Here is a 13199-nt window from a genome sequence, read left to right as displayed (position 1 = left end):
TGGGGGGGAAATTCCCTTGGGAGGCAATCTTATTATATTGCTTTCTGAAAGTGGCAGTATTGACAATGTTATTGAAAATAACTCCATAAAAAAAAGAGATACATTAAATGGTCTAGCCAGGATAGCTTGATTTCAAAGAGAAAATTCACCTCCGTAATTGGATAAAAGTGAATTGCTTTTGTGGAAAAGAAGGTAGGGGAATCACACTGAACTTCATGAAATGAACATGTAGTAGCACCGTTCCCGGATCCAAAATAGAAGTGCGCTTAAAAAAATAATAATCAGTGTTTGCATTCATTTTGAAGACTTCATTTATTTTCATTATTCTCATTATTCCTTGAGTTATTACATACACATGATACCACGAGCTGGAGTCAGCCAGCTTTTCCAATCAGTCTTGTTGTCTTCTCCCCATGGCCTCAGACCCGGTCCCTGCCCCTCTAGTTGGAGTAGGTGCCCTGAAGTTCCTCCTCAGCTCTGGAGAAGGTCTTCTCACAATATTTCTATCCTTTCCCCTTACGGGTTGTTGTGTCCTTGTGGATCGCTTCACAGTAGCGCAGTTGCCCTCTTCCTGCAGACCACCCTCCTCCCAAGTAAGAGCCATCTCCCTTTTCTGGCTCCTTCCCAAGACAGCCCTTCAGTCCATCCCTCAGTCCTGACACTTGCAGAACACCCACACACACACACACTCCCAGGGTTGGGTTCCTCCCCAGGCCAACCCCTCATTCATGCCACATTGGCCATTTTTCCCTATTGCTTTGAGTCCCCCCCCCCCAATTTTCCATATGCGTTTTGCTCCCTCCGGGACTACTAGAGTGAGCAGAACACATGGGGGGGGGGAACCCTGAAGCAACAGAGACAAACGAGTGACAAAAATGACAGTGCGGACGAGCCCATTGGTGGCCCAAGGCTTGCCGCTCCACCTCTGCCCACTGGCCCCTCCACAGCTCTGCCTTCCTTCTTTTCTATTGGTCTGCCCCCTCCTTTCGACAGTACAGGCAGCTGGGATGGGCTGCATCTCTCTGTTGTCGGTCTGTTGCTTCCGGCCAGGCTGTGTTCACTTCTGGCTGGGCCTTTGGGAGCCCCCTTCTGCCTGGGCCTCATGGGGCTGCCCAACCCCCACCATCATTTAATTCCCCTCCTTACTACTGTTCCCATGCATGGAGATCCTTATGCAGATCCCCTGGTCCCCAGCATAGCCCTTTCAATAGCCAGAGGGAACCCCCTCCCCTTTTCTCCAGTAGAATAGTTGGTTGGATCCATCCCATTGTTACATTTAACCCTTTGTTGTTATCATAGGAGGGGGCTGTGGCTCAGTGGTAGAGCATCTGCTTGACATGCAGAAGGTCCCAGGTTCAATCCCTGGCATCATGGGGGTAGTTAGTATGAAACACCTCCACATGAGACCCCGGAGAGCCACTGCCAGTCTGATTTGGAGTCAGGAGTTTGAATGCAGGCTCAGCATCCCAGCAGCCTTTTTCTGGAAGTCAAGACTGAGGCAGGGTCGAGTGCAGCAACCCAGAGGAGGAAGGGCCAGGTAATGTGGCCCTGGGAGCTTTGGAAGGCAGGGGAAGGCATTGTGCAACATCGTGTGATGTCATGTGATGCCATGACATCAGTTCTAGTTGTATAACCAGAAGTGATGTCACACATTTTGCCATATAATTTTTTTTTGGGGGGTGGGGAATTGGAATTCTGATGTTCATTTCCAATTATGTGATCTAAAGTGATGTCACAGTGCTGATGTAATGTTATTTTTCACCCCAGTTTTTCCCACGACTGCCGCAGAGGACTGAAGTCATGGAGTGCTGTTAAATAGTGGGTTCCGTGGACGAACAGATCCCAAGTCTAGTGATCAGCTCTACTTTATTAGTGATTGCAGCAAGGAGAAGAAGGACAAAATCCCAGGCAACAGCCTCTTTTTAAGTATGCAAGAACCACACCCCGAACACACCCCACTCCCAACGATAGGCTATTTGTATAACACCAGGGCTATTTTTGGGCAGGAACACACAGGAACGGAGTTCCGGCTGGCTCCTGAGTTGGCCACGCCCAGCAGGAACTCATTAGCATAATAGGCCACACCCAACAGCAGAAACTCATTAGGATTGGCTACATTAGGGGTGTGTGGCCTAACATGCAAAGTAGTTCCTGCTACAAAAAAAGCCCTGGGTTTTGACAACAAACAAGGTAAACAGAATAAGAAGCAAAAGGTGGGTGTGGCTGGATGACCACACTTCTGGTAACATGGGGGTATGGCTTAATATGCTAACGAGCTGTGCTGTCAGGGGTGTGGCCTAATATGCTAATGAGTTTCTGCTCTTTGGTGTGGCCTATTATGCTAATGAGTTCCTGCTGGGCTTTTTCTACAAAAAAAGCCCTGTATAACACTATTTCTTTATTGGTCTATTCTAGGATCCTAGCCAGCTATTGTTTGTGGACACAAGCTCAACCAGATCCCAGGGCTATTTTAGGGATGACTCATCCTTAGTACACAACAAGTACTATAGTGGGAGATCTGGTCCCCCTAGGCTCCAAAGAGCTTATTACTCATGCCTTCTTTTCCTTTTTTTCTTTAAAAATGTAAAGGGCCATTGATTATTCCAAAATTATTCTAGAATCACTTTTGAATTGACACTATGTCAACCAAAGTCATCCTGACCTGAACAACCAAGGATAACCTGATTTTGTCAGATCTTGGAAGGTAAGCAGTGTTGGCCCTGGTTAGTATTTGGATGAGAGACCACCCAAAACACCAGGGTTGCTTGGCAGGGGCAGGCAATGGCAAACCACCCCGGAATGCCTCTTGCCTTGAGAACCCTACAGGATCACCAGAAGTCAGCTGACGGCCAAAAACAAAAAAAGATCACACTTATTTGTAGCCTTACAAAGATTTCCAAGGTCAAACGCAACCTAATATGAGTCGGTACTTCCTGCATGTCTCAAAATTCACTTCTGGAATCTGTTCAGTTCCTGGTTCAAAGAAGATCTAGAAAGCATGAGAAGAAGAACTCTCTATCAAGTCATGTTTCTTCCTTGTTCCTTATGTCCACCAGGGTGCCTGCCATGTGATGTCAACTTGGCAAGGATTTGCAGTTCTTTTAGCCCAATTTAGGGACATTTTCATCATGATAACTATTAATTCCAGACACTGAATATGAATTTACTCGTAATGTTTAGATTTAGAGGGGATTACCAAACATAAAGATAAATTAAATGGAATTAAAATATTATTCAGAATAAGCAAATACAGCAGCCCCTCTGCATTCCAAAAATTATTAAAATACCTGTCATCCTATTTTGACTGTGGATCATGGGCATAATATCAAATTAACAGTGCAGTCCTAAACAGAGATATACCCTGTTAAAGGTCCATTCAAATCAATGGGCTTAGAAGGATAGAGCTCTGCTCCGGATGCTCCTGTAAGAGTGAAAACTAAATCTGCTTGTGTGCATCGGATGTGGGAAGTCCTTATCTAAGAAATATCCAACCAAGACCAGTTTGTATGTATGAAGGTTTGGTTTTAGAGATTGGATTGGCACAACAGCACACGGAGAGTGTTAATCCTCTTTGCGGATCACAGCGGCACTGTACAAAGGAAATAAAATTATTCAAAGGAGGATTTTCTAAATGAACAGTTGACAATAAGCTAGAGGCAAAAAGAAGCAAAGCATGTGCTCTTCTGTTGCCGTTTTACAGCAGTTCGGGCATGTTATTTGAAATGATTAAACATTGTTATATAACAAGACAAAGAGAAATATTATGAGCCAACGCCTCATGGGACACTATTTGTCTGTTCTCCTGTCTCTGGATTCGTAGCTCAGTGCCTTAGAGGTTCAGCATAAATAACAAATTCATAGTTATGCTGTTATGTTATCTTGAGTCATTCATCGGGCTATATGGTGTTTGTTCAGGCCTCCATCTATAGTGGACCTTGTAAAGCCACCTGCTAGGTCATCTTCACTTTCCCTTGCGTTCCAAGACATCATCTGCCATGTCCTTGGTACAGCATCCTGGAAGATTCACTGCCACCGCCTTGTGTGTATGTGTTAAGTGCCATCAAGTTGCTTCCAACCTATAGTGTCCCTATGAATTAATGGCCTCCAAAATGTCCTAATGCTAACAGCCTCGCTCAGGTTTTGCAAAGTGAGGGGCATGACTTCCTTGATGGAGTCACTCCATCTCATGTTGGGCCTTCCTCTTTTCCTACTGCCTTTTGCTAGGATTATCGTCTTTTCCGGTAACCCTTGCCTTCTCATAATGTGACCAAAGTACAGTTGACACAGAGAGTACTCCATCGTTTGTGTTATACCTCTGAGGATGCCAGTCACAACTACTGGTGACATGTCAGGTCCTACAATGCCAAGACCGTGGCCATACAACCCGGAAAATCTACAACAGCTAATGAACTCCGGCCGTGAAAGCCTTCGACAACATACAGTTGTTTTAGCTTCTAGGGAGTGGTCAAGCTTGATTTGATCAAGAGCCCCCTGATTTGTCCTTTTGGCAGTCCACAGTAGGCGTGAAATTCTCCTCCAGCACCACATTTCCAATGAATCAGCTTTCTTCCTGTCCTCTTCCTTCGTGGTTCAACTTTCACATTCGTACATAACAATGCCACCTCCATAGCATTGTTTTATTTTACTTTATTTCAAAATGTATACCCTACTTTTCTTCCACACTGTGAGACTCAATGAATCCTACATTAAAAAAAAATCAACAAGTTCATATATTTAAAACCCTGAGGCATAACTCCCCCCCCCCCCCCGGGGGCCCTCAACAAGGACTGCATAAAACTCAGGCCCGCTAGCATCACAGCTATCTCTTCATTTGTGGTCAACAAAAGCATGTTAAAACCGGTGGGCTTTATATAAGGTTTGGAACCTTTGAAGGGCAGATGCTTTCCTCACCACACCAAGGATGCTGTTCCACAGGATAGGAACATTCACTTCATATATGCTTCAAGCTCTGCAGACATGAAGTTGGGTTGTGGAGATATTTCTGACACACATGAACACACAAAAAGCCGTCTTATACAGAATTGGAGTCTATCAAGGTCAGTATTGTCTACTCAACCTGGCAACAGCTCTCCAGGATCTCAGATGGAGGTCTTTCACATCAACTACTGCCTGGTCCTTTTAACTTGAGATGCCAGAGATTGAAAATGGGACCTTATGCATGCAAAGCAGAAGCTCTTCCACTGAGCCATAACCTGTCCCCTGTTTACATGGTTTACCTTCAATAATGGTCACATAGATGTGTGTGTGTGTGTGTGTGTGTCTTGCAAAGTGATATATTAGAAGGGTGGAAGAGAAAACATATAGGGCAGGAGTGGCCAAACTGTGGCTCGGGAGCCGCATGCGGCTCTTTCACATCTATTGTGCGGCTCCCGGCAGGGCGGCTGGGGAGTTTAAATATCATTAGCAAACAAATATCATTGGACAAGCAAATATCATTATCAATATCTGATTTTACCACTTTTGATATTATTTTTGGCAGTCTCCTTTAATGTTAATAAAAACAAATTTGCATATTTCCCAATAAAAATGTGCATGTAATATTTGTTCATGCCTTGCAGCTCTTAAACATCTGATGTTTAGTCTATGTGGCTCTCACATTGAGCAAGTTTGGCCACCCCTGATATAGGGTCTTCCCTGTGACATAACTTTGTGTCTTCATTATGAATTGTTTTTCTACTGATTCATCAATGGATTACCATATTATAGGTCAGCAGTACATTGCACTGTTCATAGTCTGATATTCAACACAGCCATGAAGTCTGCTCTTTATCTGAGTATGACCCCTGGTGTGATCATTGTGCTAACATCTACATGGCATCTAACATAGTGTCCTGTGCCATATTTGTTCCTGGTTCCAGCCACGGAGGACCTTTTGTGGTGGAAGGTGTGTGGGGGGTATTGGTGAATATCCTGCATTGTGCAGGGGGTTGGACTAGATGACCCTGGAGGTCCCTTCCCACTCTATGAGTCTATGATTCTATAATTCACCCAGGCTGGCTGTGGGCACGCCAGCACCTCTGTCAGCAGAAGCGCCTGAGATCCTCCCCCTCCCTTTTCGTTCGCTCGACTTGGAGGCAAAGGGAAGGGAGAGGGGGGAAAGAATGGATCCCAGGTGCTTCTGCCTGTCAGAGGGGTTGGTGCACACTTCCGGTGATGTCAGGGGGTGTGGCATATGCTAATAAGTTATTCTAATGAGCTCCTGCAGCTCTTTTTCTACGAAATGACCCCTGCTAGAGAGCTAGTTTGGTGTAGTGGTTAAGTGTGCAGACTCTAATCTGGGAGAATTGGGTTTGATTCCCCACTCCTCCACATGCACCTGCTGATGTGACCTTGGGTCAGTCAAAAGCTCTGGCACAGCTGTCCTTGAAAAAGAGCAGTTTGTGTCAGAGCTCTCTCAGCCCCACCCACCTCACAGTGTTGTGGGGAGGGGAAGGGAAAGGCGTTTGTAAGCCGCTCTGAGACTCCGAGTGAAGGGCGGGGTATAAATCCAATCTCTTCTTCTTCTTCTTCTGCTAATACTACAGTGATCTTGGCCCGGATTATGAATGTTTTTAACCGGAACTAACTCAAGGACCTTTGCGCAGCTGGGTTGTTGCCGCTGACAAACATCTTGAGGCCTCCAGGCCTGGTTATTTATGCGGCTTCCCGTTTTGCAGCTGCTCTTTTTCCAGGCTCCACATGCCTTCTGATTGTGTTAAACAAGGGCAGCCATCCTGTTGAGGGAAGTGACAACACCGTTGAAGATAAAAAGCGTTGCTGGCACCGACTGGGAGCTGTGAAAACAGGGGGGGGGAATTGTGTTGTTGCCGTGCCACTAAGGTTTCATGTGATCATCACTTTGTGTCATTTGTGTCTAGGCGAATGTGGACTCCTTCTGCACTCGTTTTTCAGCACTCAGTGGAATGCCAGTGACAATGGCCCCAATTTGCATCTAGCCTTTGCTCTGCTGTTTTACCAAACTGGCACTGGAACAGAAATCCCCCTCTACATTGCATGCCACTTTCACTTTGATTGATTGTCAGACTTTACAGCAGTGCCCAGACTGCATGCCACTTTCACTTTGTTTGATCTCTCGGTTTTATGGTAGCCGTCTGCATACATTTATGGCTGTTTTATGGCCATTCGGGGGTGACTCTGCAGTCAATACGGCCTTGGCCCAGGATATTCGAATGTGGTTCTGGGCTGCATCTTTTTCTGTTCCAGTGTGGGTTTGGTAAAACAGTGGAGCAAATGTTAGATGCAGACTGGGCCAGTGGCTGATTCTGCACCCATCTATTTCCCCTGCAGTCAGGTCAGGTCATAAATCTCCCCTCTGCACTGGGTGCCACTTTCTTTGATCATCTACTTTCTTTGATCATCAGGTTTTATGGTACCTTCTGCAGAGATTTATGGTCATTCAGGGGTGACAAAAACAGAGAAAAGGGGAGGGGGACTCAACTCAAGATATGGCTGTGATATATGAGGGTGAAGCTAACACAATAAGTTATTATAAAAATACAAATATTCATTACGGTGTTTTGTTGTTGTTGTTCAGTCGCACAGTCGAGTCCGACTCTTCGCGACCCCATGGACCAGATCCCGCCAGGCCCTCCTGTCTTCTGCCGTCCTCTGAAGTTGGCTCAATTTCATGTTCGTTGCATCTATGACACTGTCTAACCATCTCATCCTTTGCCGTCCCCGTCTTCTTTGACCTTCAATCTTTCCCAGCATCAGGGTCTTCTCCAGGGAGTGCTCCCTTCTCATTTGGTGGCCAAAGTATTTGAGCTTCAGTTTCATTATCTGGCCTTCCAGGGAACAGTCAGGGTTGATTTCTTTTAGGATTGACTGATTTGATCTTCTTGCAGTCCAAGGGACTCTCAAGAGTCTTCTCCAGCACCATAATTCAAAAGAACTATGTAACGGTGTACACATTAGTAAAAGATAAAAGAGTTTAAAAGGGGTTGAAACACTTTGTCTACTGGTCATAAGATATACCCATCAACTGTATATGTAAAACCATCAGCTCTCTGTGTAAAAAGTTTGAAGAGTCTGATATTTGGATCATTTCTTTTAACCTATTTGATCTTTTTCTAATGTGTACACCATAAGAAATATTCATATTTTTATAATGACTTATTTTGTTAGCTTCATATTCAGGGGTGACTACACAGTCAGTATCTGAATGTGGTTTGAGCCACATCTTTTCCTCCGTGCTGAGGAAATGTGGTGTGAATGCCAGACGCAGAATGGAGCAGTGTTTTAAGGGAATGGGGAGGGGGGGCAGAGCCTTCTTTTGAAGATTTTAAACATTTAGAAAGGTTGAAAAAACATGAATGTCATTTGCCAGGCTGACGTATTATGACGTCTCATGACGTTCTCCCCTCACGCTAGGCCACAAAAATCAGATGTCATGAAACAACCATGCTTGAACTAAACTAACTACTGTTGATTGTCCAAACATAGGCCACCTCTCTAAATATGGTGAGTTAGGGTACCTCTGCACAGGACCTGAAACCATGCTGTGAAACTGGTTTATTAGCCATATTTATGTCTTAACTAGGGCTAAGGTTGCGAGGCATAGCCAGACAACCAGTGGGAGACTGGAGGTAGGGACATGGGGGTCCACTGTCAGACCTCTCTATGAATCACTGTACAATCTATGGTAAAACCATAGAGTGTGAAATCACTTCTGGGTTTTCCCTGGAATTGACATTATGCCATCGGGCCAGCCACAGAACCTTCGTCTTAGCGGGATTCAGTCTCAGCCAGTTCTGTTTCAATGATCCCACCATGGCCTCCAACCCCTGAGCCAAATTAGTTGGGGTGGTATCTGGCCAGCCGCCCATCAACAGATATATCTGGGTGTCATCAGCGTAGTGGTGACACTGCAGTCTGAAACACAAGCTGGGCAAGGGGGTGCATACAGATGTTAAACAACATTGGAGAGAGGATTGCCCCCTGAGGGACCCCACATACTAAGGGATATCTAGTTGACATCCTCTCTCCTAGTGCCATCCTCTGTCCCCAACCTTGGAGAAATGAGGTGAGCCATTTCAAGGCTACCCCACGAACTCCAGTGTTGGCAAGGTGGTGGGTCAAGAGGTCATGATCAACCATGTCAAACAGTGCTGTAAGGTTAAGCAATAGCAGCAGTGCCGACCCACCTTGGTCCAGCCAAATTGTGGCCCAGTTGCACAGTGGTGGCCTCCAGGCCTAGATGCAAAAAGACTTGCAGAGAGCATATGTCTTTTCACTGCACCCTCCCTCCTCACACCATTTCCTCTTTCCATCTTCCTGGCATATATTCTCACCTTTCCTTGCTTCTTTCTCTCCTTCCCACCTATCCACCAACTTACCTTTGATCTGCCCACATCTTTGGCTATTTTGGGATTTATTTCCTTTATACCCCCCTTTCTCCACAATGGGGACCCAAAACACCTTACATCGTTCTCTTCTCCTCAGTTTTTTTTTTTTTTAAGGTGGGGTAAAATGAGAACATGTGACTGGCCCAAAGTCACCCACTGAAAATGACTTCATATAATTTTGTACACTGGCAAAATATCTCAGCTTCAAGAGCCAGACACAGTGAGCAATTAGTTCTTCAAGGGATTGTAATTTTGATAACAAGTAAAATGGCGAAACACACAAAAATGTTTAATGGTTCTGTCAAGGAAAGAGCTCGATTTTCTTTACAGTTTAGGGCTGCCAAGTACCCCCGGGGGGCGGGGAAACCCCCACCCCAGAGGCCCATTCTCCGCAGCCGGCGGATTGGGCCCCGGGGGGGAACCTCGCCCCGACGTGCGCGTCACCAGGAAGTGACGTTAGGACGCCAAGCACGCTGGGGACGGGGCCATGACCATCTGAGGGAAAACTCTATGCGTCCGGGAGTCCCCTGCTGCGGTGACTGCGATGACTTGGCAACCCTATTACTGTTTCCTATTCGCTGGGTTTCAAGTAGGGTTGCAAACTCTGGGTTGGGAAATACCTGGAGATTTTGGGAGTGGAGCCTGGGGAGGGCAGGGTTTGGGGAGGGGCAGGACCTCGGGAGTTATAATGTCAGAGGGTCCACTCTCCAAAGCAGCCCTTTTCTCCAGGGGAACTGATCTCTGTTGCCTGGAGATAAGTTCTTATTCTGGAAGATCTTCAGGTTCTAAGTGGAGGTTGGCAAACCAAGCAGCAAGGAACCATCCTGGACATGCCATAGGGAGGAAAGCTTTGCCTGCTTCATGACGTCATGCAAAGATTGCTCTATTACAGGATGCACTATTATAGTTTGGATGAAGGTGAGCAACTGAAGAAGGACCTTTTAGTAAAGGGGTTATAGGCCTCCAGGACTTTCAGTAATATGTACTTGGTGGTGGTGCTGGAAAGCAACGTCAAGCTGCATCCAATTTATGGTACCCTCATGGGTTTTTCAAGGCAGGAGACTAACAGAGGTGGTTTGCTATTGTCTGCATCTGCGTAGCAGACCTAGACTTCCTTGTGCTGGAATACACAAGGTCTATAGTGCATCTACTTGAAAAAGATCAGAAGAATCCCCTACAGGGGGCAGCTGAAAGACTGTCAGTATAGCTAGATTAGGGATTTCCCTCAATTTCAAATTACATTATTCCTGTCTCCTGATTGGCTCCTTTTTGGAGACTTCCTGCACTTACTGAGCTCAGCATTCCCTTCTGTCCCTTTCTCTCTCTCTCCCCTAGTTGATGTAGTGGTTAGAAGTGCAGACTCTAATCTGGGAGAACTGGGTTTGATTCCCCACTCCTCCACATGTAGCTGCTGGTGTGACCTTGGGTCAGTTAAAAGTTACAAATTCTCTCAGAGCTGTTATATCATGAGCAGTCCTCGAAAGAGCTCTCTCAGCCCCACCTACCTCACAGGGTGTCTTTCATGGGGAGGGGAAGGGAAAGGAGATTGTAAGCCCCTTTGAGACATTCTGGGGTATAAATCCATTATTATTATTGTTATTGTTGTTATTATTGTTGTTGTTGTTATTACTGTGGTTATTATTGTTATTATTGTTACTGTTATTAATATTATTGTTATTGTTATTTCAAAGTTTATTCTAATAATAATAATAATAATAATAATAATAATAATAATCTTTCCATTTATTGATCACTCAATCCATGCAAAGCTGCCAGCTCTGAGCGACTTACAGTTACTCATGAAATTCACATGGGACTAACAATGCTGGGGGTAAGGGAGGACAACATATATCATTTAAATCGCACACATTTTCGCAGTCATCGAAATATGGTCAGCTGTAAGGTCCAGGCGTGTTCCGGCAGCACTCCTTCGGTGTTGCTTTATGTTGTCAGCATTGTCTCAGTCACAGCGCACCACTGCCACCGTTTGGCCAAATGGCTTATTGCAGCCTTTTTCTTCAACGCTGTGTAGATCTTCCTTGGCTTACGGAGAGTACGCGCAGACCCTCTGATCGGCTAACACAACCCCCACTGGGGGGGTTTGTGTGCCCACCCTCTCTAAGGAGTGGTACCCATTTTATCTACTCGCTGAAGCTTTTGAACCACTGGATAGATGGAGAGCTGGGGACAAGGACTGGCAGTTCACACCAGTGCAGGGCTTGAACTGACAGCAGTCCTGTTCAGCTCAGCTGTTTTAACCAGAGGATAAATCCCCTGTGCCACCGCTCCCCAATAAACTGACTTATTTTTCTTTAACCAGTTGGTACTTTGCTTCTTTGCATATCTAAACTCTGCCAGCACCCTGGTGGTCTCTCATCCAAGTACTGACCCTGCTTAGCTACTGAGATCTGATGAGATCGGGCTATTCTGGGCCATCCTGGTCAGGGCATGCACATGATACCTCTGCTCAAATGACAGTCGGATAACAAATTGGAAGCCAACACTCTCAAAGGCTTGGCCAAAAAGTTTGCTCTAAATTACAAATGTTTCCCACATGTATGTTCTTATAATCCTTCTTGCTGGTGTCCCTGTTCCCTCTTTTTGGATCCTCATCCCCTTCAGCCCACCAGACACATTAAAGGCATACTTCCCTGGGTTTTGATCAAGTCTGATACATCGAGGGACGAAGAAGCTTTGTAGTTTGTCCCCAGGATTCTGGCTTTGCCCATTTCTCTTCCTGATTCCCGAAACTGATTTTTTTTTCTTCTTCATTGAGTGTTCTAAATGGAATCGAGATACCTCATGAATTCTTGCAGCGGCTTCTGGGAACCATAATGTGGTGAGGTAAGTTCAGATCACAAGCCACCATAGTGAATGTCGCTGACTCATGAAGACTGATAATTGCATAGGGACAGAAGCAGCATATATTCTCAAACCACAGCTGATCAGAAAAGATACATGACCTGTCCAAGATGACCCTGGGGCATTCATAATCCAAAGAAGGTAACTGGCGAGCATGCCCTGACAGTGACAACCTGGTGTGCTACCATGCTGATTGCAGCTCACTAAGCAGATGTAAATACACTCGAAGCACTGTTTCTTCTACATTGCAATCAATGTGATTGTTCAGAGTGCTCAGCTCAAGAGAAAACACTCACTGCGAGCAAGGTAAAATCAATTTTGAAACATCCCATTTGCGAAAATTCAACTACGTTCTGCACAGAACCGTAACCCTGCTGTTAGCCACTAGCATTCGCTGACGGTAAATAAAAATCACTTCCAAATAAGTCACTTCTTGTAGGCCTACCATTCAAACACTGCCCTCCCCCATTTCATGACCCAGGTATAAATTTGTCAATGGGCAAGAAAAATATATTATACTTATCTGTAAGACTGTAAGAAATGAACCCATTCATCCACACAACAGCAGCATTTCTCTTGGATTATTATTGTCACAGTCTGATATTTGACTGGTAGATGAAATTCTGCAATTTGAAATCCAGCCAAGTTCTTGGAAACCGCAAATGTATCTTTGCAGGTTTCATGCTGTTTCAAACAACACTATATCCTGGAGCTGTGCTGGTGTTATTTGTTCAATGCCCAGAATGTCCAGATGTTACTTGATACTTCTAGGCAGTGCTCCAAGGGCTCCAATGACAACTGGCACAATGGTAACATTCTTCTCCCAGAGGTACTCTAACTCTATTCCAAGGTCTTGGTATTGTGTGATCTTCTCCTGTTCTTTCTTTCCTATCTTGCTGTCTCCTGGGATTGCAATGATCCAAACCCTATTTCTCATCTTTCCCCTTACAACTGTGATATTAGGTGTGTTAT

The 13199-nt window shown here is 45.3% G+C and overlaps 1 non-coding gene across 1 annotated transcript; it reads left to right on the top strand.

Annotated features, from left to right (window-relative positions):
- The first annotated feature begins 1302 nt into the window (after positions 1–1302).
- Positions 1303–1374, top strand: TRNAV-GAC. The gene has a single exon. It is a non-coding gene; the product is annotated as a tRNA-Val (tRNA).
- Positions 1375–13199: the final 11825 nt, after the last annotated feature.

The sequence above is a fragment of the Gekko japonicus genome, unplaced genomic scaffold (assembly GCF_001447785.1).
Source record: "Gekko japonicus isolate JY-2015 unplaced genomic scaffold, Gekko_japonicus_V1.1 scaffold4207, whole genome shotgun sequence".
Lineage (NCBI taxonomy): Eukaryota > Metazoa > Chordata > Lepidosauria > Squamata > Gekkonidae > Gekko > Gekko japonicus.
The sequence above is the reverse complement of the archived record's forward strand: the minus strand, read 5'-3'. Positions and strand labels throughout refer to the sequence as shown.